The 14,039-nt window shown below is 37.3% G+C and overlaps 1 protein-coding gene across 1 annotated transcript in view; it reads left to right on the top strand.

The window, feature by feature from the left end:
- Positions 1–14,039, top strand: part of MESR6 (misexpression suppressor of ras 6) — a 368,166-nt gene that overhangs the window by 44,378 nt on the left and 309,749 nt on the right. The gene's annotated exons all lie outside the window — the stretch shown is intronic.

Below are 14,039 nucleotides of genomic sequence, written 5' to 3'. Positions count from 1 at the left end.
TGTTGGATGGGATGGGAAAAGTGGGAAAATCAGTTTTTACTCCCCGTAGATGCTCCCTTTTGCAATAACCTAAATAAAAAAAAATTGAGCAGAATAATGGAATAACTAAATCAAATAATAGTTAGATAAAACAATAATAATAATCGGATGTATCTCAGAACGTATAGTAGACAGAAAACTTCTAAATGCTCCATTGGACTCGCCATGTCGATACAATCGGAGGTCAACCCTTAACTCAAAATCGAATTATAGTGTTATGCTAGGTTTTAATTTCAACAATGTGCACCTTGCGACTCCAGCAACTCCACTTTCGAGAAACATAGGAACGTTAATTTAGCAGGAACATCGTCGTTGTTGCAGTCTCACACCGTTTTCAAAATTGGGAGGGAAATCCGGAAAATGAAAATTATGAGCAAGATAATTTCATACAGTCGCTTATACAGATAATCATTCTGGGAGGGGGGTTTAACCAAATAAGCCAGAAATAGGATAGAAATGTGAAAATTGGAAGAAATTTCCGGAAAAAGAGAAAATAGTTAGATTCCGGGCTGCCGTGCCTGTATGTGGCTTAATTGGCTTATGGCTTGGCTAAGATATTCATACATTGTATGGAAGGGGGGTGTGACTCAAACCTAAGTATGGTTCTGTCAAAGAAAAGTACAGTCAAATTATTAATGGTCAAAACAGTTTTTAGAAGGGGGACTAAGATACTAAGGGCCCTTTTGTATGCACACCTGGTTGGCTGTAACATATGTCATGGCATGAAACTTGTTCTATTTTATATTTTCTGTGTTTATTTTTATTTTTATTGTTCTGTGTTATATTTCCTTCACTACTTTCAAAATGAGAAAAAAAATGATGCCCATCCTCCCATCCTCCTCGAGTAGCTTCCCTATTTTCTAGATTTTATGGTATATGATATAACACTGGAATTTGAGATGCATTTTTGTGAATAATTTGTCTGTATTCGCCTGAATTTGCCTGAATAATTTCTTTTAAAGGTTAAAGCTTTTTTTAGCTTAAAATCTATGGAAGGGTGGTATATCCCGACAAAAACATAATGTTTGATGGTGCAACATACAATCTTTAGTTATACTTGGTCTATCAGTAGATAGGCTACAGTTGATTGCCGAGACTATCAGAAATGAATATTACCAGAAGGCTGGATTTTGAGAAAGGTTGGGGTCCTTCAAAAGGATAAAACCAAGAAAATACGTGTAAAACAGAAGCGTTACTTAACAAAATGTTGGGGGGGGGTGGACTTTCCCTCAATTTTGTAATGAATACAAGCGTTGTTCTATGACAAATAAATAAAAGTTCAACTGGGGATAAGTCCTTTTTTAGACCGTGAAAACAGATACAAAAAATCTACACAAGATACAAGGTAATTTTGAACCCCTAGGGGGGTTGGGCAATTTTTTGGACTATATTTTTCCATTGAATATACCAAAGGGGGTATTTTGAAATTCTAAGGGACGATCCCTCCTCCGCCAATTGGCGCCCTTGCGTAATGGAAGAATATATCCACAAATAGGTGTACAGGATTTTTTTTGCAGTTTTAGCTCATCTTTGCCCCTCCCAAAACCCCCATATTTCAAAGCTGTGCCTTTTTCTCGAACTTTCCTTCCCAGAAAAATAACTTCCACCCTAAAAGTAAATTTATGCATTCTGTTTCTAACTTAATATTTTGTTTCCTTTTAATTTCTGAAGTTTGATGTTCACTCGAGGATTAATATTTTGCCGATTAAAAGTTATTTAAAAATAATCGATGGTAGATAAAATTCAAACACTACAGCTTCATATCCAACTGCTCTGGAAGTGTTCTTCGTAAATGTTCGTCCTCCGTCTGCTCTTCTCAATATAAGTCATAACTACCTGGTAAGTAGTTCGGCTGCAGTAATAGAAAAGATGTTACACAATATAAATTTCAGGAAAGACTTAAAAATTATTTTTGTGGTTTTCTCTTTTTACGCATTACCACATTGTTGGATGATCTGGTGGTTTGAAACAAAAAATTAATGGCACCCACCCCCCCCACCTCCTGCCCAGAATCCGGGCTATACTTACACGACCCCGTGTACAATAGCAGTTAATAGAGCTAGACTAACTTTATTATAATATCTAAAAAAAACCCATCTGAAATACATTTTTTGGTACTTTTGTCTTATAGCCACCACACTCAAGATGTTGTATCACGAACATGAGACAATAACTGATTTTCATGGTCTTTATACCATATTAGCTTCGGCTCGGTAGGAAACTACATTGTAGCTATATTTAATTAAATATTTAGTTGGTATTTTGGTTAGGTTAGGTTCGGTCAGGTTAGGCTAGATTAGTTTAGGTTACGTATTTAATATAATGCGGTCTGGGTGGCCCCGCTTCCATAATTCTTTGTTGTAGTTTTCATAATTGTGTTGATACAGTATTATATTTTCATTATTTTGTTTTTAAAGACTATTTTGTTTTATTTCATTAGCATTAACCAAACTTCACTTCTCGACAGAACTTGAGTGTTGTGGCTATAAGACACAAGTACCCATTTCTTTAAATAATTTTTTTTTTTTATTTCAGTGTAGCATCTCTCATCAGATTCAGTTGCAGAATTGACTACAAAGAGGGGTTACCATTCATGGGCGCCCATATGGGGGGCAGGGGGGGGGCGTTCTTGCCCCCCCCCCCCTCCTGGCTGAATGATGCTGCCTTATTTTTATATTTTTGTTCTGAGATTTCTATTATATGGCATTAAAAGTAGCAATTAGACGAAGTTTGCCCCCCCCCTGGAATTCAGCTTATGGGCGCCCATGTTACCATTCCTCCTCGATTCGGCGACATTAATAATTTCTAATTCCTGTGTAACATCGCAAACACTATCTTTATCTTCTGCCTACTATTACCAATAAAGCAATTTACGAAAAAATATATATACCGCCATAATAGAGCGTAGACCCCCTATCAAATAACCCAGTTGAAAGAATTTCCTACCCTTGGTGGTTATAACCCTTTGATTGAAGACATCTGCATGTAATTTGCATAGAGGAGAAATTATACCGTCGCTGCTTTTGATATAAAGACTTTGAATAGACAAGTCCCGCAGTCGGCCCTGTGTGAACGGGGTCGCATTTCTATGTGGTGTAACTAAGAATTCTTCGGAATTCCAAGGACTGTTGAGCACTAGATCCATATCCTGTTGGATCTTTCTAACATTATAAAAAACTTATATTTACTTTTACTGTTCCAGAAGCTTCTACAATGTAAAAAAAAAAGAAAAATACAAGTCGGCCAGTAATGCCAACTCACGGAAACGTAGGGAGGCGGTCAAGAGGTTTTCCGATATTTAGAAGTAAAAATATAAAGATTTTTTTTTTCTTAAAATCCGAAGGGGAGGGCTTTTTTTAAGGAAAAACTAATAAAAGATATATTCAAAAAATCCCTGAATTGGCACCCTTGAGGTTGCTTGGATATTATTAAGGCACTTGATTTAGTACCGTATATACAGTACTTTATAAGGCGTTTCTTAACCTCTTTTGGAAAAGATACGGTACTTGTCTAGAATCTGGGTACACACATGAGAAGTGAAGTTTCGTTAATGCTAATGAAATAAAACAAAATAGGATGAAAAGATAATAGTTTAGAAACAAATTTGGGCTATATATTTACACATTAGGCGGGGGGGGGGGTAAAGCAGCACATATATCAAATACGGAACCTTATCTGACCTAACCAAACTAGCGACCTTTTAGTCCCCCTAACCCCAAAAAACTAAAGGTTAAATCTTTGTCACGGAGTGAGTAACACCTCACAAACCTATTTATCAAGAGCGGCATTGAGATTTTAATGCGGTCTTTCTTTCGTGTGTACCGAGCACAGTTTATATAATTATCCAGTAAGTTTACCGCAGATGATTTCTGGCTCTTCATTCTCGGTGCGAACAAAAAGCTCCTCCCACTTATTTGTGCACTTATTGTCCACTTATTGGTGAGCCGGCCAAGTGGTTTTGTCAGTACTTGTTCCGTAGGTGATTATTCTTTGTCTACCCGTGAAAAGATCTAATGCCGCTTATCAGGGCCGTATCCAGGATTTTTGTTCAGGGGGGGGTTTACTAATTTTTGACTTTTTTTGGGGGGTTTTACTAATTTTTGACTCAGTTTTCGACTAATTTTACTGATTTTTACCTAGGTTTTACTAATTTTCGACTTATTTTCGAGTCGGTCAAAAATTTCGGGGGGGGGGGGGGGTTCAAAACGGGTAACCCCACCCCGGGAAACGGCCGTGCCGCTTATGTTTATAAGTTCTCTGGAGCCACCTCGCAGTCCTCGGTCCGGCGTTTTTATAATGGGTGAGATAGGGAAAGACCATACTGCTAATTATATAAACTGTGGTACCAAGATTCTAGACAAGTGACAAAGATACTTGTGTTCCCTCAAACGAAGTAGTTGCTTATCAAGTGGTTCAGTCTATTTTATTTTATGTTACCTGTTTTTTTTTAAGTATTTGCAAGTTCCTGTTCTTTTCAAAATGCTTTCGGAAAAAAGCTTGAAGCTCTTTTCGCTTGCAGAAATTTTTGGTCATTTTAAGTGGCGGTGCCATTTGCCTGCTATGGCGCTTCCAGCGAAACCTTTAACTCAAATCTTAATAAATCAATTATTTTGATTTCTCAAAAGTTAAAAGATAAATACATATATGCAGAGTCGAATTATGTGGAACGACACCAAAACGGGTCTTACCCAATCAGCTCACACTTGTCGTACAGCTGTTTGAAATACGGTCAGTCAGTCGGTACCCAAAACAATCCGTAGGCAATTTTTCTAGAAAACATCAAATAAAAACAGAGTTGGTGGTACTGCTGAACTTAATGGTACACACGAAAGAAGTCAAGTTTGGTTAATGCTAATAAAAAAAATATAAAATAGGATGAATATATAATAGTTTAGAAACAAATTTGGGCTATATATTTCCATATGAGGGGGGGGGGTAAAGCATAGCTGATATTAAATACGTAACCAAATCTAACCTCGGTACCTCTCCCCCCTCCTAAACCTAAAAAAACAACAGTTTAAAGATTTTAAAGTCAATGAGAAACTACGCTCTTCGATCAATTTAGATAGCAATTACCCGCTTTACAGGTCTCCATGTCTGCATTCGTTGGACAGTCTATAGCGCTGTGTACCAATTAGGGCAACAGTACCGATTTGTTATAATTATATTACTAGTTTGTTATCTTTAAGAGATACACAACCGTTCAAATTCGTCGTCTTTCTGCTACGGCACCACTGTCAATTTTATAAGTGGCGTTAGGAAACCATTTTCCTCGTTTTTTTTTTTTTTTTTTTTTTTTTTTTTTTTTTTTTTCTAATAATCGCACGGTTTGGATTATTATATAGTCATTAGGTGGCCCGAAGGACATAAAAAACTGAAGTGAATACGAGCCTCCGCCCCTTAGCGCGTCTTTTGTAGAAATTAAATGAATAATAAGCAAGTTTTTGCATAATGATAAATTAGAAATTCTTTGTTACGACTTATCTCTTCGGACAAAAGAGCGAAGGGCAATGTGTACATTTGTTGTTTGTGTTCGAAATGTGGCTACGGCAATTCGAAAGGTATAATGTGAATGTCCCATATTTGTGGAAATTTCTATATTTCGGAAAATTGTATTTATATCCGATTGTTTCTAACAAAGTAAGTTATATCGACTGGTTCAACGATGGGTAGAGCCCATGAGTCACACCAATAGTCCTTTGGCCCCCCTTGTAGCCCCCTCGGATTTGGGATTTTGAGATAGTCTATGTCTCTTCCACCTTTGTAAAAGAGCCTTCCTTGGTAGTGTTCGCCATTGTTTTCTCCGATCTTGAGAACCTTACCCGCCCGCTTCAGATCGACTTAAGCAGGCAAACACTCGCTCCTCAAAAGAGAAGCAAGGTTGCCACCCCTAGTGATTTATCACTATTTCTAGTGATTTTGTTCATTACCTAAGCAAAAAATCACTAAATCAGCAAATAAATCATTAGATTATTGAAGAAAATCACTAAATCAACCAAAAAATAACTAAAATCTAGTGATTTTTTCTCCGATTGGCAACACTGAAGAGAAGGGAGTCACCCATTACCCACCAGTGGTTTCAGGTATTTTTTGGCATGAGTCAAATGATGATAATGATGAACAAACACTTAGAGTTCAATCCAATTCAGCTTTTGGTTTTCCACTGAATTGTGTTTCACTGATTCTTTTCAGTTGCAATGTTTGTTTTGGTGTATTTGTCTTGACATGTTTGTCTGTCACCAGTTTTCTTCTTTTCTTATCACATTTGTGTGTATAAAGATTCCCAATCGATTTTGGGTCATGACCCACCGAGGCATTTCTAAAATCTTCATGCTTCATGATATTTAAATTCTGTTATTCAAAATTCTGCGTGTATTCACCTGAAGGAGGCCTAAATGGCTATCAGCCTGGTAATTTTTGGGGTCGTTCATATTTTAAGGTAAATAATACGGCATTGGACTTTACAGTCCCTACCGCCGGCAGTCCCTTCAGCCAGGAAGTGCAGTTCGGGGTTGGGGGCCAATCATCCTGTGCTTTCGCACACCCTTCCTGTTTACCTACCCCAGGTTTCTCCAGGTACCCATTTAGAGCTGGGTCGACTCTGGCTGAGCTCAGTGAGGTCAGAGAGTCACACCACTGACCCTCGTCCAAACCAAATAATTGGTTGAACTAGGATTTGAACCTTCGCCCTCTCGGATAAAGAATCCTAAATCCAGCGCACCAATCCACTTGGCTAGGACGTCCATATTTTACATTAATGAAAAATATTGTCTGTATAAAACGCCGTTTGTACAATGCATAGCGTCATTGCAATACTATCATGCATCTTTTTTGCTCTTTAAATGCACACGAATGTGACGTCATTGACATGAAAAGTGTTTTTTTTACAAAATCAAGGGTCCAAAGTATAGTCAGCCGATAGGTTCACGTCCTGCCAATGACAAGCTAAAATATCACCAAGCCCCATTGGTGGGGCCTGCACCCTGAGGGTTTAAAGAACTTATTTTATAAACTCTCGTGGAAGTCAAGGGGTTTGAATCAGATTTTGGGGACAGGACTCGGTAGTTCTATACTTTATGACAGGCACATACACATGTTTTTTTTTCGGGGGAGGGGGGGGTACTATTTTTTATCATTTGAATAAGAAGCGCTTAGAAAATGGGGAAAATTCAGGAGTTTGATGGGTACCCCAAGCTCCCCCCCCTAAGTCAGTGCTTGCTTTTTGACACAGCATCCAAGGAATAAAACATGTGCGAACTTTTACACATTATATGTTTTGCTTTGGAGTCGTCACCATGACATTTCTTCTTTTTATGACAACTTTCATCATTTATGCTTCAATAGCAAAATATTTTTTTCCGTTTTAAGCTTGATTTGCATATTCAAATTTTCACTTTGACTCGGTTTTTTTGCTTGCATTGGAGTCGGGAGGGAGGGGGCTGAAATAACTTTTACCCGGGCGCCATTAACCTTAGTAACGGCTCTGGACCATGTATTTCTTCTTTTTTTTATGAATTTTCGAACAGACACGTGGCTAAAGCTTAACTAGCGAATTTGCATTTTTCGTTAATTTTTTAGACAATAAATCCTTCCGCCTAAGGTAGCAGAAAAAAACTCTTCCTTAGACAAGGTATCTGAATTTACTATTCAAACATGGTCCTGCTTGGAGCCCTCTGGTGAAAAATTCCTATGTCAAACAAAAGATGAATTATGGTCAGTCAAGTTTTCTTCTAGCGTCTATGCCGGCTTAGGGTTTGTTATACCCAAACGCAATTAGTACTTTAAGCGAAGAGAAAGTGATCGATTGAGGTTTGTAGAATGCGTAACGTAAAGGAGCCCCCTAGGGGATACGCACTAAGGTGCCATATGTACGTCGGAGGCTGGAGGCACAGAAAAGGGATCGATAGTCGACTATGAAAGTTCAGAAGGGGGTATGTCACGAAATAATTTCTAGAGGAGATTGCAAACGCCAAAACATACGAAGGCATGGCAGCCTCAAGGCAAGACTTGAGGCTTTTTGAACATTTTCATTAAATCCATCATCTTGAAATTACTATCTAGTCATTAAGAAGACGGGACTGAAGAAATTCCCTTATGTACATCAGAGGCAAGAACAATGCATCAACAATCCACGAAAACTATAAATGAAAAAAAAGCTTTTTGAATCTTAGGCTATTAACAATCAGTTGTTAAAAAAAAATTCCTGGCATCAAAAACAACAAAACTTTTAGCAGCTGGGGGCCTAGATGTGGTGCAATAAAACGCATCAAAAATTTGTTTATATTCATTTTTGTTACGTTTTTACGAGTCATACAAACATTTCGAGGGGGGTCAAACCCCCTACCTCCTGAATATAGCCTTGATTCCCTTTGAATTACCATAACTGCAGGAGGTTCAAAGGTATGACCAGAAGTACAAAGTTATGTACACTTGAAGTTGGCATCTTCACAAACTGGTATGTAAACCGCTGGGTTTCCGAGCGATTATATAAATAGCTAAAACTAGAAAATGCTTAGGAAAAACTGAAACAAATTTTTGCCGAATTATTGGCTGTGTAGCTCAATAGCAGGCAACGGATGCCGTGTGAAACTTTAGACTTTTTTGCGACAACTTATTGTAACGCAAAGACTGAAATTTAGATATTACACTTCAGCGTAAAGAGCGGGGGCTCAAAGGGTGACTGCTCCCCTGGTGTTTGAAATAAACCTGATTCCAAAAAGCGACAAAAACTGAATATAAAAAATACTTTTCGAATGAAAGTAAAGAGCGAAATTAGAACTTAAAATGAAAAGAAGTTATCCTACGGAGGAATGGGCTGTTGTCCTCCTAAGCACTCCACTCTTTGCGCTAAAGTTTAGCATATGCTTCATTGAGTGTAAACTTAGCTTCTACAATGTGTTAAGACTTCAACGCACAGAGCCGGGGGCTAAAGGGCGGCTGTCCAGGTATGCATGTAGGAATTCTTCGAGGGGGGAATAATAAAAGAGAATATTTTTTTGGATAATTTGCATAAGAAGAGCCTTTACATTTGAGAAAGTTTAATATTTCGGGCGGGGTGGGTGGTTCCAGAGCCCCCTCATTCCGTAAATATGCATTTCTTCTTCTTTCTTCTTTTCGTTTCTCTTCTTTTTGGTCCTTCTTCTTATGTTTTTTTTTTGGAGACACTTTCACATAATCTCATTATCGGAATCAAATTCCGGGCCCTGTAGCAGGCTGCTGCAGCAGAGTTCGAACTTAATCCGTATTACCAAGTAGAGAGTAATTTCACCTTACATAGGATGTATTTAAGGCTCGTTTACATATTAGGTAATTTCTCTTCGTTTCAACGTCGCTCTTGGCTTCCACTTCAAAAAACAACTTTTTTTTCTATTAATAATTACGGTAGCCTACTTGTCTGTTAAACGGAACACACCCAAGAAGTGAAGTTGGGTTAGTTCTAATGAAATATAGCAAAACATGATGATAATATAGTACTTTAGAAACAAAGTTATGGAAACTACGACAAAGAATTATGGAAACAGGCTGCGCAGAACGCGTTATATTAAATACCTAACTTACTAACCCGTAAGCACCACTAAATATTCAATATTTAATTAAAATATACCTATATCGTAGTTTTCTCACTCAAAATAAGCAAATCATAACGATTCCAGAGTGGCAAACCGGTTTTTGTTAGATTTTTGACAGCACAATTCTTAAGCGTGTTCCGTTTAACAGACAAGTACCGTAATTCCTATGGAAAAAAGGTGGAGCGCCACCAAGGTCGTATCCATTTTTTTCGGGGGGGGGGGGGGCTACAAAAAATTTAAAAAACCGCTTCAAAAATTTTTTATGTTGATTTTTGTTACGTAATTACGAGTTGGACAAACATTTCGGGACGGGGGGGGGTCCAAACCCCCTACTCTCCTTGAGCACCACGGCTCCTGTTCACTTTAGTTTGGGATATTCTGTCGGCTACTTGATGACGATATGATTACCCCAAATGTGCAATTCCCCTGCAAATCATCGCAGTAAACTGAAATTCGCAACTCATCTTCAGCCAGGTGTGAAAATGATTGCGGCAATTCTTTCTGACAGACATGTAGTAAAAGCGTATAATTTACCACTTGACCAAATCGGTTTGTTTGAAGGAAATGGTGGGAAAAGTGGGTATTAACCCATCTTAACACCAGGTGAAGTGAATAGATCAACTCTTCAAAGAATATCATACAGGTGGTGGGCCTTTGACGACTAAAATGACATGGATTTCAGATTAGGATCACTCTCTTTTGTATAGCGTATCAAGGGGCTTCAAGTATATTAACGGCTCGTTTAGCTGATCTAGTAAATAAATTGGTCATCAATCGGAGACAGTTATGTACATAGGTTAACACAACCCAAACTTAAGGTAGAAAGGACAATAAAATGAAATCTGACTATTGAAATTGGTCAAATGGAAACTTACACAACCATATATATATATATATATATATATATATATATATATATATATATATATATATATATATATATATATATATATATATATATATATATATATATATATATATATATATATATATATATATATATATATATATATATATATATATATATATATATATATATATATATATATATATATATATTAAAAAATTAGAAAAACTGTGAATGCATTTTAACAAAAATTTTGGCAGTTATGCAGTTTTTGGCAGCAACAGGTACTAAACCTAAAAAAAAGAAATATGGGGGAAAATTAGCAAAAAAAGCTAAAAACATATGGCATCAAACAGCTTAAGAAGCCGAGCTTGCCCTTGAAAGTGAAGTTGTCTTATAGATTGTTAACGTTTGAATTTTAACGGGTGAAAATGGCTGTTTAATGAATTAGCTTAGCTTGCTTATTTTCTCGATTCAACGTGGTATCACTGACAGAAATGGGTACTATTCCACTACGCGGGCCTCTCGGGTTAATCACTGACTAGGCAATGATAAAACCCGTTTTTGACGTCTTAACTGTTAAAGAGTAGGCAATGATAGCAAGGTTTTCATTGCGTATACGATATTAAACTGTGGTTTTTGTGGTTTAGGGGGGGGGGGGGAAGGTATCTAGGTTAGGTTAGGTTACGTCTTTAATATATGCAATGCTTCACACACACACACACCCGCTGATGTGCAAATATATAGCCCAAATTTGTTTCTAAACTATTATATATTCATCCTATTTTATTTTATTTCATTAGCATTAACCAAACTTGACTTTTTAGAGAGGCCCGCATAATGGGATACTACCCAGAAATGTGAAACTAACCTAAAAATTTATACTTTTATATCAGCAAGAAGAAAAATCTTTAAAAATCGTGGTTTCCTGATATAAATAGGCTTAATATGGTTCCAGGGAGCAAAAAATGTTCTGATTTTGATGTTTTTTGGTATTTTAATACAACCCAAACTGGAAGGAAATATCAGATGTATTTTTTAGTTATGGGAGAAGGGAGGGGGCCCAAAGTCCCAAAAGCAATTCATTTTAGACCATCGTTTCTGATTGTTTCTGAATGAAGCCAATCTTAGAGGAGATTCCCCATCACTTCACTATGTGCAGGCATAGTTGTGCAGAAGGCCTTTTTGGTTAAACACAATATGCATGATTATTGCTTCTACTCAATCGGTCGATAAAGTAATTTAATGTCATCTATTTGACTTAACGTAATCGCAAATGCAGTATGTACAGGTAATTTTCTTTCTAATCTTTCGGGCCTCTATAAACTATGAGTATCGATCATAACGGTGGATGCATCGTTTCATTTTGTCCCAAATTAAATTGCCTCAACTACTTATTTATCTTTGTTTGTTTATTTGTTTATTTTGCCAGAATTATTTTTAATGATCTTAAAATTCGTGTATCTCAAAACTACTACTCTGCAAGGAATGCTTTCGTGGGACTGTCTCCATTCAAAAAGCCACCATATGAGTAGTAAGCGTCTAATGCATTGAAAATATACATGCACTTTCACAAGCCTGAGGCATGGATACGCGTGTATACTTTCAAATAATTGGGTTACCAGGGTCATTTGCTTAATACAATGAACTCTTCATGGGTTGCTAGACATGTTTTTTTTTATTATGACATCGATTTTTGGTGTGTCAGTCGATTAGAAAAAGTTGGTGGCTAGTCAAATATAATAACTTGATTGGTCGGTTTTCTAAAAAAAACTTAAAGGAATAGTTTTCTTTACAATTCATGTTAGTAATAGAATTGAATTCAAAGAGAATAGTTTTTATTTGCAAGGATATTAGTAGAGGAAAAAAATGAGTGGTGCATTTACATCATTGGAGATTAATGATGGAGCTAACAACAGTGATGTAATTACTTCTTTAGTTTACGAGATTTGCGAATTTTTCGCGAAAAGGTATTAGCGTAAAGGTATTGCGATGGTTAAGAATGCCTCACGGGTAATTAAAGAATGGGGTGCTTGCATCAACAATACAAAGAATATGCTCAGATACTTAATAGATTTGACGCTTACAAGAGACATTGGTAGAAGGTATTCAATAGCTTAATTGAAAAGTAACGATAGAATGACATTGTGACTTGACATAGCTTTACCTCGCCAATGTGGTCTGTATAATACATAAGTAACGTTTGAAAAGTTTTTTCAATTTAAAAAGAAATGGCTGAAATGTGTTTTGAGGGGGATGAGGTGCATGGAGGGTTGAGTTGCACGAGGGTTCAGTTAAAGGGGCTACAGTTACACGGGGGTTTCGGTTATACAGGGGTTCAGTTACAAGGGGGGTCCAGTTGCACGGGGGGTGAGTTAAATGGGGAGTGAGGTCCACGAGAGTAGTGCTTTGACAAGGTTTAGATTGTCACAGTAACAGTCTCGTGATCTTTCAAAGTTCACTTTGATTTTAGTTACCTGGGGGGTTCAGTTGCACGGGGGTTGAGTTAAATGGAGCTTGAGTTCCACAAGAGTAGTGCTTTGTCGTGGTTTAGCTTGTCACAGTTACTCTCTTTGGGCTGTTTGTGTTTCTTTGGGTTGTGTGTGTCTCTTTGGGCTATGTAAGCCACCGGTCCTCAAAGGTCCCCCAAGCCCCCAAAGGACCACCCAGCCCTCAAGGGCCCCCCTCAGACCCTCAAAGGCCCTCCCCGGGCTCCCGTCTTTCGTAGGTGCATGGTGTCTGAAACTTATGGTTTGGGATGCATGGGTTGCTATATTCGACTTTTCAGAGTTTGATTTCTTAGTCTTTCATTGGTGTGTGTTGTCTGAAATCTATGATTTGGGGTGTATGGGTTGCTATTTTTGACTTTTAGGAGTTGGATTTCTTAGTCTTTCGTTGGTGTGTGTTGTCTGAAATCTATGATTTGGGATGTGGGGGTTGCTATTTTTTTACTTTTATGACCTGGATTTCTTAGACTTTCATAGGTGTGTATGATATTTTCTTTATAAAACATAGTAGTGACTACATCTTTTTGTTTGGTGGTTCTGTTATCTTGTACTAGTAGTATTTCTTTCGTGTTTTTTGCAGTCCAATAACACCAGGAATAAATCGCATTCAGATATGTTCTTGTAAAAAATTAGCAGTGAATCAGGCCGAGTTTTTTTCGTTGACTTGAATTTTTACTAGTAGTAGTATGATCGTGTTTTTTTTTGCAATACAATCATACAAATAATTAAATTAAAACAGATATTTTCTTGATAAAAAATAGCCGTGAATACAACAGATGGTTTTTTTTTTTTAATGAAAATAACAAAATAAGATTCAGCGTATAAGAGAACCCTACTGTACTCCCTCATAGGTGTTTGTTGTCTGAAACCTATAGTTTGGGGTGAGTAGTTTGCTATTTCAGGCTTTTCTGAGCTAAGGTTTCCTAGTATTTTGTAGGCGTGTGTTGTCTGAAACTTATGATTTGTGATGTGTAATTTGCTATTTCCGACTTTTCATAGCCAGACTTCTTAGTCTTTCGTAGGTGTGTGTTGTCTGAAACCTATGATTTGGAGTGGGTGGTTTGCTATTTTTGACTT

This window comes from Artemia sp. Qi Xiang Cuo, chromosome 16 (assembly GCF_049724085.1).
Source record: "Artemia sp. Qi Xiang Cuo chromosome 16, ASM4972408v1, whole genome shotgun sequence".
In the NCBI taxonomy this organism is placed as follows: domain Eukaryota; kingdom Metazoa; phylum Arthropoda; class Branchiopoda; order Anostraca; family Artemiidae; genus Artemia; species Artemia sp. Qi Xiang Cuo.
Note: the sequence above shows the minus strand (reverse complement) of the source record. Positions and strands in the feature narration are given on the sequence as shown.